General features: G+C 37.1%; 1 protein-coding gene and 1 non-coding gene across 7 annotated transcripts in view; one reads left to right on the top strand and one right to left on the bottom strand.

The window, feature by feature from the left end:
- LOC101742450 (protein pangolin, isoforms A/H/I/S) overlaps positions 1 to 11845 on the bottom strand; it is a 229780-nt gene extending 217935 nt beyond the window's left edge. For all 6 annotated transcript variants that reach the window (XM_038020919.2, XM_038020920.2, XM_038020921.2 and 3 more), the window contains exon 1: positions 11211 to 11845. The gene's annotated coding sequence lies outside the window, so the exon portion shown is untranslated. The remainder of the gene's footprint in view (positions 1 to 11210) is intronic.
- Positions 11846 to 16953: 5108 nt separating this feature from the next.
- On the top strand, positions 16954 to 17044 carry LOC119630706 (U6atac minor spliceosomal RNA). Its single transcript, XR_005246399.1, has one exon. It is a non-coding gene; the product is annotated as a U6atac minor spliceosomal RNA (small nuclear RNA).
- Positions 17045 to 23763: the final 6719 nt, after the last annotated feature.

The following is a 23763-nucleotide window of genomic DNA, read 5'->3' as shown; positions in this document are numbered from 1 at the left end:
TCATAAGGTTAAGGTTCATGATTGATAAAATATATTTTTATATTATAAATAAAAGATCCGAGGTCAAACCATTACTTGTGGTCATAACAGCGAGTTCGACCGTTGCCATCATAATAAATTTATAAAAAAATATATGTGAGTTCTAATATTTAAAAAAAAAAACTTTACACTATCCATTATTTAATGAGACAACCCTATGGTGATTACAGATTACACAGTTGTCAATAGTCAATCCATTTTAACTCTATTCTGAAGTATATAAAGGTTATTAGTTAAGACGCGTTTTTGAGAACATATTTTGGTCCTTACGACGTTTTTCGATACAACAACGAGCCCCAATTTCCTAGAAAACCCCAACAATCCGATAGTGTTATTTTTTTTTTACGTAACGGTCTAAATAAAGTTATTTTGGACTTTAAATGAATCGTATATGGGTCGAAGCAGACATATTTCAAAATAATGTTATTTTTGAAAAAAGAACATCCCATACCAGTATCAGTATTTATATTAAGTCAGCTTACTACTGAATACTAAACTTTAAGAATAATAATAAATGCGAACATTATGTGTGTCCTTCATTCAGTCAGCAACGGTTTTTACGGTTTCAACGGAAATGAATCGTATTTCATTACTCAAGAACAGCAAATTCAAAACCGGCGGAACCGCGATGCGTATCTGTTACAGAATGTTCTAGAACGTTTTAAATTGTTAATATTTCACCTAACCATTAAATCTATTTAATGGAATTTCATTAATAAATCGTATGTTCAATTTAAACCCAATAAGACTAAAAGCTTGACCTCGTATCATTGTTATTAACAGGGATTAATACTACGAAAAGTGCCTCGCGCGATGACAACTAAGAGCCTATTTGAATTCTAACAACATTGACTATAGGGATGCCACTAGAGAGTTTTCGTAAATAAACTGAAAATGAAAATGTTCCTTGTGATATTATTTGGTAATAAATTGATTTCAAGGTGATAACAATCAAACGGCTACCAGTGCTAGGTTACCAAGATACAAGGGAAATTCCATTGCCCGCCTTGAGAAATTAGATCGATATTAAAATCGAACTAAAATACACAATACTTCGTGGGAGATGTAGTCAGACAGCACACAAATTTCAGATAATTTTCGGGCAGTTCTTTATCACAACACTCCTGAGTGAATGGTCGTGGCCGTCATGAGGTGAGTTTTATCACTCAGCACCACTCTTCTGCGCGTCTAGTGCTTACGTACAGGGGGCATTGGGCGTATTATCTTAAGCATCTTAAGCCACCGGGTCCCATATATCCAGTGCGGGAACCTCGTAGGAAGTTAGAGGCCTGGCCCAAAAAAATAAGGGCATTATTCCTGATCAGTCTACCCGACGGAAGATCCTCCACGTGTTCTGATACTACATACATACTTTGTCTTATACTACCAGGCGCACAATTATAGTAGTTCCGTTTTTGTTTGGTGTTCTCCATGTTTAACGTTACAAACTTATTGAACTACGATTAAAAACACTACTGCGGATGGTTAGCGTGGTATGGACATGTGACGCGTAGAGAGAAGATGCATGTGACTAGGAGATGTATGGAAATGGTAGTGCAAGGTAAAGGGCGAAGAGGTCGACCGAAGAAGATATGGATGGAGTGTGTGAATGACGACATGAGAGAGAGAGGAGTGAGTGTTGAGATGACGGCTGATAGAAGAGAATGGAAGAGAAAAATTAGCTGTGCTGACCCCACCTAGTGGGATAAGGTGGAGAAAAAGAAGAAGATTAAAAACACTTTACTCTTTATTTATCCCATACTGTAAATACCGATGGTACATTATGAGACATATAAAAACCCAGAATTAAAAAATATATAAATATTAAAATAATCGTGTTAGTGCCAACCACAGCGCGGACCCGATAATTTGAATTCCACAAGTTACAGACAACGTGGATTTGAAATGTGGTCTTTATGGTTACTCGTAAACAACGTATCCAAACGTGGTTCGACTTATAGTTTATTACATTTTGTATTTTAATATCTTAAATGGAGTGTGGTGTTCCTTAATGGCTGAACATTGGAACATTGTAACTATAGTGAGAGCTTAGAACTTATATCTCAAGGAGGGCGGCGCATTTACGTTATAGATGTCTATGGGCTCCAGTAACCACAACACCAGGTGGGCTGTGAGCTCGACCACCCATCTAAGCAAAAAAAAAGATCTGTCGTAACACTAAACCACGCTAGACTACAGAAATTTAATAAATCGTCGTCATTTCCTCGTCCAATACTATGGAGTTAGAGATTGGTAGGATTTATTCTGATACAAGCGTATTATAATGTAGGATCAATTTTCACGCCACCGTCTTGCTAATTTATACCACAATGCATTAGTTCTTATTTCAAGGTTATTAATAACAATCTTTAACTATATGTAATTTCGCTTTTTTACAATTTTTTCCATCACTTTATCTTGGACTAATATTATAAAGAGGAAAGATTTGTTTGTTTGTTTGTATTGAATAGGCTCCGAAACTACTGAACCGATTTGAAAAATTCCTTCATTGTCTGGAAGCTACACTATCTCCGAGTGACATAAGTTATTTTTTTTAACAAAAATTAGGGATCCTTACTGAAACTTTTGTTAAAGACCTGAGCGAAGCCGAAGCGGCCCACTAGTCTTGGATATTTAGCGTAATTTAAAATTTAAATGATCACCTATATTTTGTTTTGCTGTTTTTCTTGAAATTATTCGTCCACAATATCTAATAATGAGTAGGTGCGAAAGGTATATTTGTGAGTTAAAACGTTTTTACCTAGATTTGTCAATACTAGACTCTAGAGCTATTAAGGTTACAGCCAGCGAAACAGCGTGACGTCACTGATTGCAATATAGGTTGTAGATATATACGATTTTAGTTATAACTCCTTTTTCATTTCTTAGATATCGTTCAAGACGTCGTGGCCTAAAGGATAATAACACCGGTATACTCTTGCCGAGCGACTGTGCCGGTGTTCTAATCCCATAAGCCAGTACCCATTTCTCTAAGGAAACATGTATTTAATATATTTCCACGAATAGCTTTCACGATAATGGAATAACATAAATAAAAATAAATTTGCGTATAAACTAGCAAATGGCAAATCAGTATATGGCTTCAACTTAAAGGGTGATGTGGACGACTTACTATATCTATACATCATCATTATCCTGCCCTTCTCCCAGTCACCTGGGGTCGACGCAACATGTTTTCTCCTTTCATACTCTTCTATCATATACCATTTCTTCGCTCACTCCCCTCTTACCCATATCGTCTTTCACACAAGCTATCCATTTCTTCTTAGGTCTACCTCTTCCTCTATATCCTTCCACATTCATAGTTAACACTCTCTTACCAACCTCATTTTCATTTCGTCTTACTATATCTATACATATAAATAAAATTAGAATGTCTATTTGTAATATTGAAATAGCCGCTTTTTACTACATGCATATCGACGCTTGAAAGGCAAACGTGACTAAGCGACAATGCGTGAACTTTACAGTAGACTAATTTAAAGTCGAAATGCCTGAAAAAAAAAATATTTTAACGAATCTAGCTGTAGGATTGAAATGATTTTAAAAGACCTAGAAAAATATTTTTTTTGCGCATCGAAAATGGTTATTGCCTTTCATTTATGTATAAAACAGTTTAATTTTACAATTTTTGTCTGCCTGTTTGTTCCGGCTAATCTCTGGAACGGCTGGACCGATTTTGACGAGACTTTCACTGGTAGTTAGCTAGCAAGCATAGCAAGGAGTAACTTAAGCTATCTACCCGCGGTTATATAGGCGGTGGTATCTACCCACGCGGACACACTAAACGCCTTACCATCATTAACCGAATTTAATTAAATAAATAAAAAATTCTAGATTATTCTGTAATTCGCCTCCGGTTGTTATACAAATCACCCGTGACCACAATTTAGAGATGGACATTGATAATGGCCGCCCATTGTATCGAATAACAGCACTAATACGAGCACCTTACCTTACTTACGTTCTCGAGATGTTTTTTTCGAATGCCCTACAAGCGGCGGCGCATTCAGTATTCAACAAGTGCGTTACAAGACAACACGAACGCATTAAGATTCCCAACTCTCGCCCTGTTCTCATAGCGAGTCGCACGAATTATTTAATGTTAAGTTTTTTTTTTTTTTTAAACCAGGAAAGCGTTCACAGGGTGTTCGTAATAGAAGAACATACGGGGTGTTACAAAGCGTATCTATTTATTTCTTTAATACCAATTAACCAACATAGTAATTTATGTTTTTGTCTACCTATTCTATGCTAGATTCACCGAACGCGTAGGGGAGCTCACGGGGCTTAGCCTAGAAAATTTGCTAATACTAACCCTAACAAGGGCAGTACTTCACTGAATCTACTACCGGATCGGAATCGAGATCCAATGAGAAGACCCGACGAGAAACTTAGTGGGCTATCTATGGGTTCATTTTCACGCCGAACCCTCCGTTATATTCCGACGGGTTCGACGGTGACCGGTGCTTGGAATCAACAAAATAATGATTTTCCTGCTCATTCATACATAGTGGTTTCATTCATGCCCATTTATACATCCTACAGAATTATAAAGTGAATTCCGTCATCGATCCCAAGAAATACCCGCACGAGTGAACACCACTATTTCACCTTCTCCCGCTGCGAAGCTAGTTCAGTCCGGTTTGAATAAGATCTAGCTGCCCCTTTTTGGATCTTATAGAGATTACAATAAAAAACGCCACCAGTCTTGAGACAGTCTCAACTGTATTACGGCTGTGCCATCTTTGGCACCGAAACCGTTCATACTTTCTTGAAGCATCACGGCGAAGAAATCACATAGCTTGTTGCTCGCGTGATGCATATGACACTGTGACTCGGATTATTTTACGCGACAGCAAATTTGTTTTACTCTTTAGTTACCATTATGTAGGTTTTTTGTTTATTACTTAGATGAATTGACGAGCCCACAGTTCACCTGGTTTTCAATTGTTTTCAATTTCCATAGACGTCTACAACGTAAATGCCGCCAACCATCTCGAGACATGAGTTTTAATGCCTCAGTTTTTACAGTACAACGACTGTCACAGTCTTCAAACCGAAACGCATTACTGCTTCACGGCAGAAATAGGAAGGGTGGTGGTTGGTACCTACCCGTGCGGATTCACAAGACGTCCGAATTACGTAATTACGCAAATTATAATTTTGCGGGTTTGATTTCTATTACACTATATTAATCCTTCATCGAAGTAAATCGTGAACATTTGTTAGGTACATATTTTATTAAAAAAATTGTTACCCGCCAGCGGGATTCGAACACCGGCAGTCGGATCGCTCGATACGAATGCACCGGACGTCTTATCCTTTAGGCCACGACGACGCTAAGAGACTTAGAACTTATGTCTTAAAATGGATGGTGGCATTTATGCTATTAATGTTTATGAGCTCCAGTAAAGCCTTAACACAAGGTGGGCTGTGAACTCATTGACACGTTTAAGCAGGAAAAAAAACCTTAACAGATCCAGAACACACATATCCCATGAAATTACCTTTCAGACTAGATTCTACTTCCTATTCATTTTAACATCCTTCTTTTCCTACCTATGCTGATAGCCTTGAGCGGCTATTTCAGCTTCGCACTAACATGTAGGTGAGCTCACGGGGCTCAAACCGGAGTGTGGCTAACACTGGCCCTAGCAAGAGCAGTGCTCGCAGAATCTACCACCGGATAGGAAACGCGACCCACTGAGAAGATCCGGCGAGAAACTTTGGGCTGTGTCTTTGGGTTAATTCGCTCGTCGAGCCCTTCATCGCAAGCGCGGGTTCGACGAGGACGGCGACCGGTGCTTGTGGTACCTAATAGCACCGTTAATGGATCAGGAGTTAAAATCCAATGCTCGTTATAAACGCAGTCCATATACTTAAATTGTAATTTTTGCTTACGATCAAATGTATTAGAATGGTAAACTAGCCGTATGCAAAACAGTTATACGCTTAAAACGTTTTTAAGATCGAGTCGAACCGACAGATAAATAGATAAGGCAGTAAATTAACAATTTTACATCGGAAGATACGAGTGAAATCGTCATTTGGGTGCAAGATTAAATTTTATATCGGGCTAGTGTTACGCGAGTTCTGTATATACAGGGTGGAGAAATGGAAAGCCAGTTTAATTTGGATGCCGTCGACGACTTAAAAGAGCGCCTACTGAGGAGTTTTTGAAAAATGACAGACGTAGTGGTGGGAAATACCGAAAAAAAAAAAACATTTTTTTTATTGCTTATGTGGGTGGATGAGCTCACAGCCCACCTAGTGTTAAGTGGTTACTAGACCCCATAGACATCTCTTACGTAAATGCGCCACCCACCTTGAGATATAAGTTCTAAGGTCTCAAGTATAGTTACAACGGCTGCCCCCCTTCAATCCGAAACGCATTACTGCTTCACGGCAGAAATAGGCAGGGTGGGGGTACCTACCCGCGCGGACTCACAAAAGGTCCTACTACCAGTAACAATGTCACATTTGCACTTTGCTTATAAACTTTTATGCTTATACAGGCGTTGGCAGTGCTGCGACAACAGATCCGGTAGCATTATCTATCAAGCAGGCTTTATTTACTACAGGTTTGTTATACCAATATAATATTTATTACTTAAGAGTTAAGATGCTAAAAAGGATCGCGTAATAAATATGTTAATTAATGAAGACGGTGTTTTTCGGGATATTAGATAAGAAAACATATCGAGAGGTGAAAGACTATTAGGTTTAAGCTACATTTTTGGCAACTTTACTGAAGAGCCATTTAAAGGTTAAATTTTAATAAAGCTTAGAAGAAATATCATGATAAAAAATTTTTTTCCGCCATTTTGAATGGAATAAACTTAATTGAAGTTCACTTAAAAACATCAAACTGTTAATATCAAATAATACGGATCTTCAATTACAAAGATAAGTGTCGCGTATTTAGAGAAATATCGCTTAAAACAAATTTGAATAGTCTTTCACCCCTTGATATGAAGTAGGCAATGATAACTTTATCGATATATGATATACATATGTATATAAAGTAAAAATGACAATAGAGAACAACGTACGGAAAAAAGTAATTCAAAAATTAATAATAATAATACATATTATGTACCAAATTCAACGAATTAACTAAGAATTCTGTGTTAAAAATTTTGACAGGCAGTAAATTTGTTTATACACACGTGTAAGTGTTTTATTAGGGTGAATGATAATTTAATTGAAGTTTAACAAGTATACGTATGTATTCTGAAGTAGAATTTAAAAGATTCGCAATTCAAACATGTTTATTAAATTCTCGTTTCTAATAGCTTCCTTCGTAAAGCTTTCTATGTAAAACCATTAACATTTAAGTTTACCTGATGGTTTGGTATGAGCAAGTCTATATTTTACCGAAAGTATTAAAGTAATACCATTTTAAGCACCTTTTTTGGCGTACCTCCATTAAAAAAACATTAAAATTGTAGTTGGGACTATAATTTTTTTTTTTCAAATATGTGTATATAAAAACTTGTATAAACAAGTCGGTATTTCATTACACTCAATAAAGAAGTGATCAACATTACCTCAGTACAGAAAAGATAAATATTTTTTACAATTACATTTTATTACCCCATAAAAACATTTCGACTTGATCACTTAGTTCGAAATGAACTTAGAATTATAATTTTCAGTACGGTAAAAATAAATTTTAGTGCCGGCAACCCGTGTTTTTGTAACGCAGGTGCAAAGGACCACATTTGATGGGCTCGGCAATTTATTGGCGGGAAAAATAAAATAAAAAAACAATAACTGACAAGCTAACGTCAAATTATAGTTACGTGCCATAAAAGGGAAGTCTGACAAATCTAATGTGCAGCAATATCATCATCATTATTCTGCTCTTCTCCGTCACCTGGGGTCGGCGCAACATGTTTTCTCCTTTCATACTCTTCTATCATATACCATTTCTTCGCTCACTCCCCTATTACCCATATCGTCTTTCACGCAATCCATCCATTTCTTCTTAGGTCTACCTCTTCCTCTATATCCTTCCATATTAATAGTTAACATTCTCTTACCAACCTCAATGTGCAGCAATATTATAATGATAATAATCTATACGACTATTGATTAGAAAATACGAGTAAGGTTAAGCTATCCCGTGTTCTACGCGCTACTTATCAAACTCCCAAATTCCTAAGCCTTCAGTTCTGATATTAGGTATTGGTAGAGCTCGCACGGGCAATATACCTGTCTATTAGAGGCGCAAACCAATTTTTATTTCCAGTTTTGAAGGATAGCACAGCCCTTGACCCAATGTTGGTGAAACTAGAAACTTTTGCCGAATTAAGAAATTCAAGAATTATTTATTACACTTCAATCATAAGACAGCTTGTCATGAATTAAGTAATCTATCAAAAGTAAACATTTTCTGCATTTTACTTCTGTATTTTCTGCACTTTCTTATGTATATTTTGTATATTCAGAGATTAATAGAACAAGAACTGGTCATATGTGATATTAACATCAGGTAGACCCGTTGACTATATTGGCTAAACAAAACATTGCTTTGCTAGCACGCTATATTTGTCAGCGTTTGAGTTTTTATGGTAAATAGTGCGCAGATCAAAAAGGTTTTTATTCATTTTATTTTGGTAGAAATATGTTTTTGGTGATGCACCGGGAATGACGCGTGACGTTTTTATACGAGTAGGTATTACAAATATGCCTTTTTTAGGTTTTTTTCGATTGCAAATGTAGTTTAGTTAAATCAAAGGCTATTTATTCAATTCAATAATTTTGCATTTTTTTACGAAATATATTTAATTGAAAAGTTTATTGAAATTAACAGATGAACTTCCACCATTACTTCTAAAATTTGTATTTGATTATGCACATTTTAAATGCACATAATTAAAAAAATACGCTCTTCTCTTTAAGTAACTATTTTCTGTACTTGCACATTTTTTTGTCGATTGGCAGAAAAAATTAAAAAACACAACTGAAATAGTACCATCGGGAGGGCCGTACGCACGTCTATCGACGACAAAAATAATATTTAGACCATTTGTCATACTAAAGTATGTAGTTTAAAATGAGGTTAATTTCCGACTTTAATATGTTGATATTCTATCTGTATTAATAAGAATATTCCAAAAGCACTTTTTCAATTAATTAAAATTGTAACAATAAAGTTTTTAGTTGAATGTTTTCTACCTGTTTCGGAATTGTAACAGTTTGGTTTTTTTTTGGTGAAAATCTGACATATTTTCCCATTTTTTTTACACATACTATACTAACAGAGAACATATTACGAACAAAATTGTTAAGTTTAAGCTTCTGTAATAATAAAACATACACACATTTCAATAGCGCGGAAATCTCGCTGTTCTCTTCCCGACGGGAAAAAGTACGTAGAAATATATTGCACTGTATTTAAAAGCCTATGGCGCCATTTCGAACCGCCATTTTCAGATCCGTACTTGCATTTCCAAACACGTTATTTATAAATAAAAAAAAAACGTTAGTTTAAAATGTTGTAATTTTCAAATGAAGATTATTCGAATAAGTGTAGCTAGTTGAACCGAATCATCGGTATTGTTAAATAAATTTTTTTTATTGCCTATGTGTGGACGAGCTCACAGCCCACCTGGTGTTGAGTGGTTACTGGAGCCCATAGACATCTACAACGTAAATGCGCCACCCACCTTGAGATATAAGGTTCTCAGTACAGTTACAACGGCCGCCCCACCCTTCAAACCGAAACGCATTACTGCTTCACGGCAGAAATAGGCAGGGTGGTGGTACCTATCCGCGCGGACTCAAGAGGTCCTACCACCAGTAATTACGCAAATTATAATTTTGCGGGTTTGATTTTTATTACACGATGTTATTCCTTCACCGTGGAAGTCAATCGTGAACATTTGTCGAGTTTAAGCACGATAAAAACTCGACTATTTGTAATTTTTCACACTATTTTCCGGTCTGTTTACGTTAATTTCAATACCTAAGATCAACGCAATAATCACGGCCAATTATTTATATAACTATGAACATAATAATGTGGTTAATGTAGCCAATGAATCATTACGTGAAAAAACTCATTGCAAGAGTTAATTTTCTCAGTAAGTAAGTATAATTACGTATCTAAGAAGTATAATTACGTATCTAAGAAGTGTATGTTTCGTAGTTATATATAATAATTGTAATACTAAATTAAATCCAGGTATATACGCAAAAGATGTGCCATAGATTATTTAGTGTTACCCAATGGTAAAAAATAATAAAAATATGTATTTTGTTATTTGTTTTGGTGTACTTACTTTAGTCAATAGTATTATGAACATAAGTATAATTTAAAAAGTGTATTAGGTATTTAACTGAAAAAGTATGTAAAGACTAAAATTATAATCGAACTGACCATAGAGTATAAAATATAGGTATCTAACGGAAATGTTTTTATTTATTTATTTTTTACCGTATAATATGTGACCACTGGGTATACCTATGTGTCTTTGTTATGAAATTGATTTGTTTACTTTTATAATAAAAGAATACAAGGGAGTTTACTAGATGATAATGTGTTTTATCAACAATATTGTATGCGAGATAGGAATCTAGTTTTCGCGTTACGAATGTTAATTAGGTAAGTACTTTTCATTTTTATTTCGTATTATTATGTTATCTACATACAATTTGATTTTAAGATCTAAGTATATGTTTACGACATTGAATTAAAAGTCACAAATAACGATTTAGTCGTAGACTGACTGCTATAGTTAGCAGCAACATGGTATTTTTCAAACTTGACCACAGAACTAACGCGAGTAGATGCAAAGTTCAATGCTCACGCGCTCACATCGCTACACCGGCGGCGATAACAGATTAATTACTTCGTAAATTACACGACACACTTCGACGAAACTGATAACGGACGGCGGACTGAGTCCGATGCACGTAAAATACGAAAAAATCAAACGGATGCGGACAGAAAATATTTCACGGTCGACCGTGTAAACGAAAACATAACGTGTAAATAGCACGCCAGCGGCCACACGCCGCGGTCTTAGACTCACGCGAAATCTGTCACCGATTACAAAAATAACGAGAGCCGGTAGCGAAAATGCAGGCCACCGACCCCTTCGACACTGATGGGCCATAATTAATCGGTCTCCACATACCTAAACACTGCGAGCATGGCGCACTCCACGCGCCTAAAACTCCAATATTTGAAATATTTCACTATCCGTTTGACACAACACGCACGTTACATTCTCGTTATCACACACTGTCGTCGCTTATTGCACTCGCGATGCACGTAATGTGGTACACTGGTCATTATTTTGTTTATCGGCGTCAGTTTGACGGAGAAGCGCGAACGGGCCGCGGCCGGCCGGGAGTCGCGGGTACACTGCACGCGAGAGCGGCGAGGCGCCCGACACGCACACAACTCGGCTCGTCTCACTCGCACAGATACAGCTCGGTGTGCACCGACTCAAGCTTACAAAAAACCAACGATCGGTATGCAGACGTTCGGTTTGAGCAGGTCCTCGGCTTGACGCTGTTTTCGTCTGCGGTCCAGGGTTCCCGGAATCCGAACCGCTTCTCCTCACCGTTCTGTAAATACAGGCTTCATTCCTATAATTAATTAAATATAATCGAGCTCAATACATAATTGTAGTTTATAATTTAAACTAATTGTTATTGTCACGAAATAAGTAGGTAAGTAATATTAACCAATTCTTCAGGCCATTTAAAACATTTAAAATTATTATTTCTATGGTTGTAATTTGTTTTGTGCATCAATAAAAAGAAAAAAAAATTAGAAAGCGTTTAAAACGTTTAGTACCTAAGTTAATACCACATAATAAAATTTATGAAATGTCGAAGATCGGAAGTACAGGTGAAGCAAAACGTTACTCATAAATTTATTATTAATAAAAAGCGAGAGTGCTTAAAATATTTGAAATCTAGTAATGGTTCTTGGATTTCAAGAGAAACTTATATATAATTATCATTTGATTGTTTCATTCTTTCTAAAATACTGAAACATACTACGATGTCGTTGTATTTTCTCAATATTCTTGAGCTGAAATATTACTTAATGAAAAAAAAGGTAAGTTTTTTATTCACACAAGAATTGGGAACCTGTCTTTTTTATGGCAACATTAAAAACAAAAGAACGGCAGTCAGCGAACCTTGAGTGGGCAGGCGATACGATTCGAGCCTGCGCCCGAGTCAGCGCGCCATGTTGCCGACGGCAAGATAGAGATGCCGCCCTACAAATGTAAATGTTTCTCGCTCGCACGCTTGTTAGCGTTATTGCGTGCCGTAACTATACTCGTCAGCGCTGTACCACACACCCACACGCACGCATTGTTATCTTCACAAAATTTATAACGAGTCCGATTTGGTCTGAGTCTCGGACACTCCTAAATTCTTTGCGGAAGGATTTTTTTTTCTTTCGATCCTTGGCCGAGATCGACCCCAGAGGCGTTATAAAATTATAATGGTCGCTAAACGTTAACAAAGTTTGTTTTGCGTGATTCAGTTTGTAATTTTGGCAACACCGCCGATACTTTTCGCGGGTGTTACACACGTTTTGTGAATGAATAAAACTATGAATGAAACATTCGTGTAATTTACACCTATCGGATATTGTAGTACAATCATGTTTATAGCGGTTATGTGACTTTGAGTTTGTAGGTACTAATTTTATGACAGCATTGCATAGACTTGGTGGCTTTAGTATTTAATCCAACTTTTTTCTTCTTGCGTGGATGACTGAGATGAAATAGTCTTGGACAGTCATCCTTCAAGGTCACCGAAGTTCATAACACAACGTTCCGTCATAAGTTTTCAATTTCACCAGAGCTGACACAATTGAAGTTTTCTGTTAACTCAACTTCATCCTTTGCGTCGCGGCAAAAATTTCAACAAAACAATTAATGCCGCAAACATAACTACTCGAGACAGGTAGGATAGTGAGATTTAGGCAGGACAGAAAGTTTTTCTTCGAAACGTTTTGCTTAATAAACAATGTCAGAGGAGTAAATTATGTTTAATAACCACACCGTAACTTATTACAAAATCGGGGACTTTTTGGCGGGAACGCGAAGAGTGAAGTTGTGTGATTTGTTTTATTTTGTCTATTTAGTGTTTCTTCAGGTTTAAATGTGTAATAATGGTGGTTTATTAACTGTTTAATATCTGTGAAAGTGCACAAATGTGGGAAAATGAAATAAAGCCGCTGGACGTAACTTCTCGGGATCCTCTAAAAAGTCCACTGAAAAAATCTTAGTAAATTACCACCATTTTACTGAGATTATATTTCATCCCATATCATCTCATTTCATTTCATTTAATTTCATCCCAGTTGATTAATGTCTCAAATTCATCATCTTCATTTCATTTCACTCCATAATATCATTTTTCATAAAAATATGAATATAAATTAAAATAAGACATGACTTAAAGGTCTCAGTTACCAGGTCATAAAATCCCTTAAAAATTTTTACAAAATCGGGTGGTATTGTAGAAATTACATCTAGAAATACATGGCGAATGAATGCATTGACTTCAAGTAGTAGGGATGTACTCTGTGGCACGTGTAAAAAGGAAATGACGATATCATTTTAACAAACCGACTGTTTTTGTTCATGACCGACTTCTAAGTTTATGGTCTATTATTGTGTTATAAATTATATGTAAACATATTTATTCATGTTGAACTTTTCTTCAATGAAGTAATTAATAATTGATTGGAAGGCTGGTCAACCGTTATTGTGAGCTGCCGACCTCATGTCCAAGACGGTATGTATATGAACATATTTAACATATTAATATGATATTTGGGTCTATGCAATCGGATTGTAATAAAATCATATTTTTTCATAAATTTCTTCTAATTTCATAATTTTGTAGTAGTCGTGGCCTAAAGGATAAGACGTCCGGTGCATTCGTATGTAGCGATGCACCGGTGTTCGAATCCCGCAGGCGTGTACTAATTTTTTTAACGAAATACGTACTTAACAATTGTTCACGATTGACTTCCACGGTGAAGGAATAACATCGTGTAATAAACATCAAAACCTGCAAAATTATAATTTTCGTAATTACTTGAGGACCTCTTGTGAGTCCGCACGGGTAGGTACCACCACCCTGCCTATTTCTGCCGTGAAGTAGTAATGCGTTTCGGTTTGAAGGGTGGGACAGTCGTTGTAATTATACTTGAGACCTTAGAACTCATATCTCAAGATGGGTGGCGCATTTACGTTGTAGATATCTATGGACTCCAGTTCCATCTAAGCAATAAAAAATAAAAATAAATCACGCATCAAGCACCGATGACGATACATACAATCATTTTACAACTTCGCTCTGAAATCCTGACTGTTTGTTACATAAGGATGTTTTTTTTTAAGTATTTAAACTACACATTTTTATTAATTTATCTTTCAAATTTTAGAAATCACAGAACAATTAACTCAAATCAAATCTGTGTCTCGTATAAGGCTTTATTAAAGGTCTTTTTTTATTGTTTAATTTGGATGCTGTCCAGTTTGTTGACATCCAAGAATTAATCTATTTTATTTTTTTATTGCTTAGGTGGTTGGACGAGCTCACAGCGCACCTGATGTTAAGTGGTTACTGGAACCCATAGACATCCACAACGTAAATGCGCCACCCACCTTGAGATATAAGTTCTAAGGTCTCAAGTATAGTTACAACGGCTGCCCCATCCTTCAAACCGAAACGCATTACTGCTTCACGGCAGAAATAGGCAGGCTATTATTAATAATTAATTCTCGAATATCTTGTAGGTACCTAATAAAAAAAATCGGAATTAGTAAATACTTATGGTTAATCAATCACGGAAAGCGTTGGATAATTACGTGAATTAAACGACCATTTTTTTATTGTCTTCGTAGGTAGACTAGCTTACGGCTCACTTGATGGTGAGTGGTTAGTTCGTTTGTGGACGTGGACAATGCCAGGGCAAAGCCAAGTCATTGCTTTTATTTATTGCTATAGTGGCTACCAGAGCTTAGACATCTAGACATCTTTCGGTGAATCAAGTAGGTATGACCCCTCGAGGTCACTAGAATAGGTAGAAAAATTAAATAGACATTGTTTAGAGCGTGGACTGTATTTTGGTGCTAGCTTCAATAAAAACTAGATTCAGAGCGAAGGATTTTTAATTTTTGATGTACAACACGTGTACGTACGACCAGATTTTTTTTGTAACTGCCACTAACTGTGTTGCCATACTTATTAGTGTGTTCCTATATTTAAAAACATTCAAAATTTTATGTTTAGGATTACCCTAAACAGGCATCAACAACGTAAATGCCAAACTCACTTTAACACATGAGCTTAAGTCTCAGTTTTGCATTGCAACGACTGCCCCGCCCTTAAAAACTAAACGCATTACTGTTTCACGGCAGAAATAGCCCACTGAGTTTCTCGCCGGATCTTCTCAGTGGGTCGCGTTTCCGATCCGGTGGTAGATTCTGCGAAGCACGGCTCTTGCTAGGGTTCGTGTTAGCAACGTCATCAGGTTTGAGACACGTGAGCTCACCTACAAAAGTTAGGGTTACGCTGATATAGCCTTTCAAGGCTCTCAGCATAGGTAGGAAAAAAAAAAGGCACGTGTTGATATCTACACCTAAGGGCTCACCAGACGCCTTAACATCAGTAATTACATATTACAATTTAAAATATACTTCATAAATATACAGATAGAAAATAGATCTTTATGTACCTACATTATTTTGATGACTTCAATTGCTTTTAAACAGAGGTAGACATAAAATCAGCGCTTTGGCTCGATGTTGTGTGGCTCGTGTGTGTAAAAATATGGAAGTTTTTTTTTAATGTATTTTATTAACATATTGTAGTGATAAAGAGCGAGTCGTCTGCATTTACGTCATATTTAAACGGTCAAGTAACGGCCGTCTGGTGTAGTGGTAAGTGACATGGTCACTACACAAGGGGGTCGCGGGTTCGAATCCCGCCAAGGGAAGATATTTGTATGATAAATATAAATGTCTTTTCCAGGGTTATGGATGTATACTAAATATATGTATGTGTATAATAAAAGTCTTACATTTATATCCGTTATCTGGTACCTGTAACACAAGTTCTTTACGAACTTATCACGGGACCAGTTAACGTTGCGTGATTGTTAGTAAATATTTATTTATTTATTTAAAATACATAATATACTTAGAATTATTTATGTAAAGTATTCTAAATGTCAGAAATAATGTAAACGACAACAAAAAAAAAACGAAAGATTAAACCCTAATTATTTCTTTTAATTATATAATATATGACACGCCAAAACCGAAGAAAATATTACATTTCAATCATTGATATACTGAAATCCTTTGCACACTGTAAGCATCCGTCCCGGCTGAGCCTTTGCTCGTCTACCAATCCTGGTGAAACTGGAAAGGCTGCCGGATCACCAGTGATTCCTTCATTAAAAAAAATTCCAAGGGAGATTACCAATTAAAAATAACACGAATTTAAAAGTGAGAGTTTGCAAAAACAACACACGATAAGATAGGACGGTTCTCGCGCTGCCTTAACATCAATTAAAGATAGTATTTATTGTTCATTTATTTAAACTAAAGTCCAGAGGCTGGCCGGTGTTGCCAGGGCATTAGTTCGCGAGTCCCGAGTATTAATGTGTCAGAAATTCAAACACGCGATCCGCGAGGGGCGTGTTTCTGACTCGATAATTGAGATGCTACCGTCTCGCTGGGACCAGTTGTGTGACGGTTTTTAACTTAGAGACTAAATGTGGGAAATATTATCGATAACTATATGTGGGCTGCAAAAATAATAATTTGTTGCCTACAGATCTGAGTGATGCGGTCTATAGATGAAGTGCAGAGTGATGTTTGAATGAAATTTCTGTCTATTGAAAGGAGATACACTTAGCACTTTCCCTGACAAGCATGGAACACACAGTTTCGTTAAGTCACTAATTAACCTAACATTTTCTAACCCATAGACACATCTCGCTGAGTTTCTCGTCGTATCTTCTCAGTGGGTCGTGATTCCGATGCGGTAGTAGATTCTGCGAAGCACTGCTCTTGCTAGGGCTAGTGTCCGCATTTTGCTCAGGTTGAGCCCGTTAGCTCAATTACCCATCCGCGGGAAGCTTGTATAATCCCCAAACGATAAGAAAAGAAAAAAAAACTTAAAATGCGCGAAATTAAATCGTAACGCTATAGAAATACGTGTTTTGTTCTTATTCGTTTTCCTGCTTGTCCAGACAGTAAAGGTTTTAAAACAATCACTTAAAGAAATGTATTAAGCTGTATGTGCCCTCCACCGGAGTAGAGTTCATCCATACTACCTGGAGCCACTGCGGTCATCCACAGTGCGTTTCCACAGATCTTTTTTGCCACGTACCACCCGGCATTGGAATGAGCTCCCCTCCACGGTGTTTCCCGAGCGCTATGACATGTCCTTCTTCAAACGAGGCTTGTTGAGAGTATTAAGCGTAGAAGTAGGCAGCGGCTTGGCTCTGCATCTGGCATTGCTGAAGTCCATTTGCGACGGTAATCACTCACCATCAGGTGAGCCGTATACTCGTCTGCCTACAAGGGCAATAAAAACAAACCACATTATAACGTTATCTTCATTTTCAAATTCTAACAATTTTGTCTCCATTATAAATGGGTTCTGAATAGTATGATCATTACATTGTGGTCTACTACGACTGGTATTTAGAACTACTTCAAGAAAATCGTTAATTGATTCTTGATTCATAATTGAATCTTTCATTAAGAATGATTGGGAACACGTTCCTTTTGTTTATAGTGAAATTAACTAATCATTTAACAAACAAGTCGTCGGTAGTCGTCGTGGCCTAAAGGATAAGACGTCCGGCGCATTCGTATCGAGCGATGCAACGGTGTTCGAATCCCGCAGGCGGGTACCAATTTTTCTCACGAAATACGTACTTAACGAATGTTCTCAAAGAGGTCCTACCACTAGTAATTACGCAAACTATAATTTTGCGGGTTTGATTTTTATGACACGATTTTATTCCTTCATCGTGGAAGTCAATCATGAATATTTGTTAAGTACGTATTTCATTAGAAAAATTGGTACCCGCCTGCGGGATTCGACCACCGTTGCATCGCTAGATACAAATGCACCGGACATCTTATCCTTCAGGCCACGATGACAACAAATGGCTAGTGTTAGCAAATATCTTGTCTCTTTTCTCTTGTCAAATAGCCCTTAAACTTATACCAACGATTAGGTAGGTTTTTTTTTCTTCATATTTTAAATAATTTATTCCGAAGTCAAGGCACTCACCCTCGTTTGGCGTCAAACTAGAATTCCCTGTATTATGGCAATCAGATATAGATGTACACACTTATGCATTGAAATAGATCTCCCTCCACGGTGTTTCCCGACCGCTATGACATAGCCTTCTTTTTTTATTTATTGCTTAGATGGGTGGACGAGCTCACAGCCCACCTAGTGTTAAGTGGTCACTGGAACCCATAGACATTTACAATGTAAATGCGCCACCCACCTTGAGATATAAGTTCTAAGGTCTCAATATGGTTACAACGGCTGCCCCACCCTTCAAGCCGAAACGCATTGCTGCTTCACGGCAGAAATAGGTGGTGGTACCTACTCGGGCGGACTCACAAGAGGTCCTACCATCAAGTTTGCGAATACTCGTAGTACTTAGTGCTAAGCAGCGACTTGGCTGTTCCCTGGCGTTGCTCCACCGACGGTGATTACTTACCATATGGCGGACCGAACCCCTCCTCTGCTTTTAAAGGCAATAAAAAAAACTTCAAAACAATTACTGTCGTGTCGCAGACTGACTTTTTTTTGTAATTCACATTTCCCGTAACACAGCCAATATATATTTTAATTCGGTTCAATTAAATATTTAAAATACGAGCTGTTCATGGTGAGTTCGCGTGTTCTCGAGTTGAACGTGAATATTTAGCGAGATCGACACGAAAAATAATATAATTTTTTTGTTTTTTCTAATTTTAATGTTCAACGAATTTTTGGGGATAGCAGTATTATGGGTGATTTGTTTTCCCTACCGATTCTCTGGTAGTTTAAGAGACTATTCCAGTTACGCCTGGACGGGTTGGTGAGCTCACGGGCTCAACTTGAGAGAATTTGCTAACACTAGCCCTAGCAAGAGCAGTGCTTCGCAGAATCTACCACCGGATCGGAATCGCGACCTACTGAGAAGATCCGGTGAGAAACTGAGTGGGCTGGGTCTATGGGTTAATTCACTCGTTGAGACCTTCTTTGCAATCGACGGTTTCGACGAGGACGGTGGCCAGTGGTTGAGGTACCCAAAAGCACCGTTAATGGCTCGGGAGGATCCGTAATGACTAATGACGTGTTTAGGGCGACGTCGACTGTTTATCATTCGGTCTACAGGATCAGGTATGCCAGAGCTCTACTATGCGTTACCCCAACGTTGAAGCTCATTCGATTTGCTTGTCAAGTCCGTTGAGTATTCGTTTAAACGCGTAAGCGGTACCTATAATAATTTTACTAGCATAGTTATAAGTATTACTCTACTTACAACGTTCCATACGTTAAGATGGTTACTTAAGATGGTCTGAATTAAATGTATTTTTTTATACGATTTTTAGCAGTACAAACGACATCTGAACGGTTCTATGCACAATGTATGTGCCACTATTCATTCGATAAGACGTATACTGCAAATAAACGTGCAGGACGATGCCGTGTGAACCCAGCCTTACGCTCTTAATAAGATTTGTAAAGACTTTAATTACTCAATTGTTATGATTTTTATTACCTATAATAAATAATAAATAAATATTTACTAACAATCACGCCACGTTAACTGGTCCCGTGGTAAGTTCGTAAAGAACCTGTGTTACAGGTACCAGATAACGGAAATAAATGTAATATTTTTATTATACACATACATATATTTAATATACATGCATAACCCTGGAAAAGACATTTTTATATTTATCATACAAATATCTTCCATTGGCGGGATTCGAATCCGCGACCCCCTTGCGTAGTGACCATGTCACTTACCACTACACCAGACGGCCGTTATTACCTATAATAATATGTTGTTATTATTCCCTTGATTTTTCTAGTCGCTCGGCAAAAGGCAATATGAATATTTTTACGAAAAACAATTGGTATGGCTACCAGGGGACGAGAACGCGGTGTAAGTGAAACAGATGTACTTTACCCGAACACATTTCAATATCTTACCTACATTTCACTAGGGTAATAGATATGTTTCGTAACTAAGCGTAATAGCTCAATTCAATAGTGTTCTTTATTCTACGATAATGATGAAACAATGATAAATGTTTTATTCATGGCACTCAAGTAACTAATAAAACATCTAATGTTACGATTCACGAACCCAGCTTCAGATTTAAATGGCGATTCATATTCAAGAAGCGAACGACATTTGAGTCCATTTACCATGACCGATCGAATTTTATGCGTTAAGAATTAGTCTACACGCTTATTACAGTGTATTGAACAAAGTTTCACGGTTGACCTGGCTTAACGCTGTTTGGTTTCGCATTGTGTTGCGCAGATAACTTTTATTGTGTATAATAAAAAAGAAGTGTTTGTTGCAAAACTCAGTCGAGTTTGAAGTAGTAGAGTTTGAGTTTTGAAACTGTAGTTAGCGACATCTGTTGAAACTACACAATTATGATCAGCGCCATCTGTTGTCTGATATCGATACGAAGGTGAATAAATCAAAACAAAATTTGATTTTAGTATATAATTATTTAGACAGATGTCGCTAAATTACATTTTTTAATAATCTTTTATCTGTTCATATTTAAAATTTATCTACGTCTTAAAATTATAAAAAAACAGATGTAAGAGAAGCTAGAAAAACAATCAAGTTAAACTACCGATGTCTTGAAAAACATGTACTTTCGCTATAATTCGCAGAGAGGACCGACTTGTCGAGATGTTTTATTTTTGGTTCGCTAGATGGCGTTAAAAAGAGCCCTTGTTATTGTAAAAATCTAACATTATTAGCAGTCCAGTTCCAGTTTAGGGAGAAACTGGTTGTTAAGGTTTTAAGGTCTCCAGGTAGGGTAGAGGGATTCAATAATATTTCACCATCGGAATGGACCTTGGACTATTTTGGCCAGTTTAGCCCGATTGTCTTCATTTTCACATTGCGCCGCCAGGTCTGCTTGGGACGGTCTACTTTCTGCTTGTCATTCACTACAATACCATGCTATTCCTATTAAATTTTCGGAAAAAAAATCAACTCATACTCGTTTCGAAGATTTCTTTTCAAAATTGCGTCATCGCGGTCAAGGGAGCGGTAGCGTTCTCCAAAAAATAAATAAAAAAAATAATACAAGTATCAAATTCGGCCATTACGGATTAAGAGGAAAAACGTTGCTTCTAAAGAATCAAGAAAGAATAATTTTGAAATTTGAAATTTGAACTAATAATAAAAAACAAAACCTGAAATTTTTCCCATTGATAGGAGTTTCTTCTATAAATATGAAGCAATATTAAACGTAAAGTACCCAATTCGTTGGTATGGGTCCAAGCTGGCATTGTCGCATAAGCCGAAGAAATGATAATTATTAGCTTGAGAGAAAACGATGAATTCGGAAAGGTCCTAGAACAGATGGACCTAGCGCGATTCTAGAATCTATCGCAATTTTTCGTCTCAGTCGCATGCACTCTTGGCAGAATGGTCTTGGTCATCACTTCGGCTGGTGATGCGCCTCACCAGACGTCAGCATTCTTCGCGTACCGCAGCCCTTCTTGTGCACTCGTTAACGGGACCGTTTAGAGCTGCCTTTATTTGGTCGGTCCATCGTAACGGTGATCTGCTGCGCGGTCTTGTGCCCTCTATCATGCCCTGCACCACAAGGCGCTCAACTGAGTCGTCACCCCGCAATCACGCCGTATTATCGCAATAGCTTACATCTAACAGCGAATTCCAGACCCGCATTCTCAATAACATCAGAGAATACTACGATACTATCAGAGAGTACATAAACCCGACTACCCTTGGCTACTACTATATTATTATTATTTATTTAGATACCTTTTGATTTTGTCCTTGAAATCACTGGAAATAGGGTTGATTATAGGATGGTGGGTATTAAATGTTCTCGCAGCGAAGAATTCGTGTCTTCCAGACTGAAGAGTACGATACATGTATTATAATAGTATCTAGTGTCTTGGGCAAGTTCGACGAGTACGGTTACCAGAGGTCCTAAGTCTTGGTGTTGACTACGGGATTCCTTCTATCTACCCTGATCCTGGGTTGAGATCGGACGTAAGGAGAGATTGATCGAGTGGACTTAGAGTGTAGATGCTTTAGAGTCTGACATAACCTGGCCTAATCTCCATCGGCTGGGTTTTTATTTTATTGGTTTGATGGGTGGACGAGCTCACAGCCCACCTGGTGCTAAGTGGTTACTGGAGCCCATAGACATCCACAACGTAAATGCGCCACCCACCCTGAGATACAAGTTCTAAGGTCTCAAGTATAGTTACAACGGCTGCCCCACTCTTCAAACCGAACGCATTACTGCTTCACGGCAGAAATAGGCAGGGTGTTGGTACCTACCCGTGCGGACTCACAAGAGGTCCTGCCACCAGTAATTACGCAAATTATAATTCTGCGGTTTTGATTTTTATTACACGATGTTATTCTTTCACCGTGGAAGTCAATCGTCAACATTTGTTGAGTACGTATTGGGGTGAGTATTGGTATGAGTACGTATGTATACGTATATACTTATATGGGTATCCTGAAAATGGATTCACCAGGTTCTGGCCTGCAGACTGCTCCTAATGCTAGAGCTACAGGTATTTTAGGGCTGCTACTCTCAGCTAGGGTTGCTGCCTTTTTTTTACACGTTCAGTTCAGTATATCGTCGTTGCAAATTTGAAATCTCCTATGTGTATAAATATAGTTTTCGATAAAATCTAATAAAAATAACTCGTGAAAAATATATGCAAATATTTTTTTAGCATATATGTAATGCAAACCGACACTTAGGGCTTTTTAAGATTGACGCGTAATAATATGAAATATCGAGATATGCAAACGGGAGTTTTTGCTGAGTATAGGTATTCAAAATAACTTTCATAATATATGAAAACGTCTTTTGGCCCAAAAGTCACATACATTTTAAATTTGCAACGATTATATCGTCTTCTCGCATTAAAACTGTATAATCTCAAAACTTACTAATTTTACAGGAGAGAGTTTTAAAGGTTTAACATGTTATTTATATTTTTAATATTAATCATATCTGCAACATTTTTTTTTACCAGTTATATTATCTGTCTTTTAAAGTAAGATAAAATTATATATTAATTTTGTTAATAGTAGTCAAAACATAGCTAAACTAAAAAAAAAAAAACTAAAACTAAACTACGCTCTTTTGACAGTGTTTATGAGAAAAATACTGGTGATACCAAAATATATTTTTGGAATATTTTTGGAACATTTTAAATATATTTTTGGAATATTTTTGGAAATTGTACACTTTTAATGCGAAAAAGTGAATATGTGCCAAAAGTATTGACTCATTTCGAACACGGAACAGGAAAGTAAGTTGTCTACGTACCACGAAGCCCATTAAGTACATAGTCTATGAGCGAGGCGCGAATGGATTCCTCGTGCCGGCTCGAAAGTGAATTGGACTTTACAAAATAGACAGT

Source organism: Bombyx mori, chromosome 27 (assembly GCF_030269925.1).
Source record: "Bombyx mori chromosome 27, ASM3026992v2".
NCBI lineage: Eukaryota > Metazoa > Arthropoda > Insecta > Lepidoptera > Bombycidae > Bombyx > Bombyx mori.
Note: the sequence above shows the minus strand (reverse complement) of the source record. Positions and strands in the feature narration are given on the sequence as shown.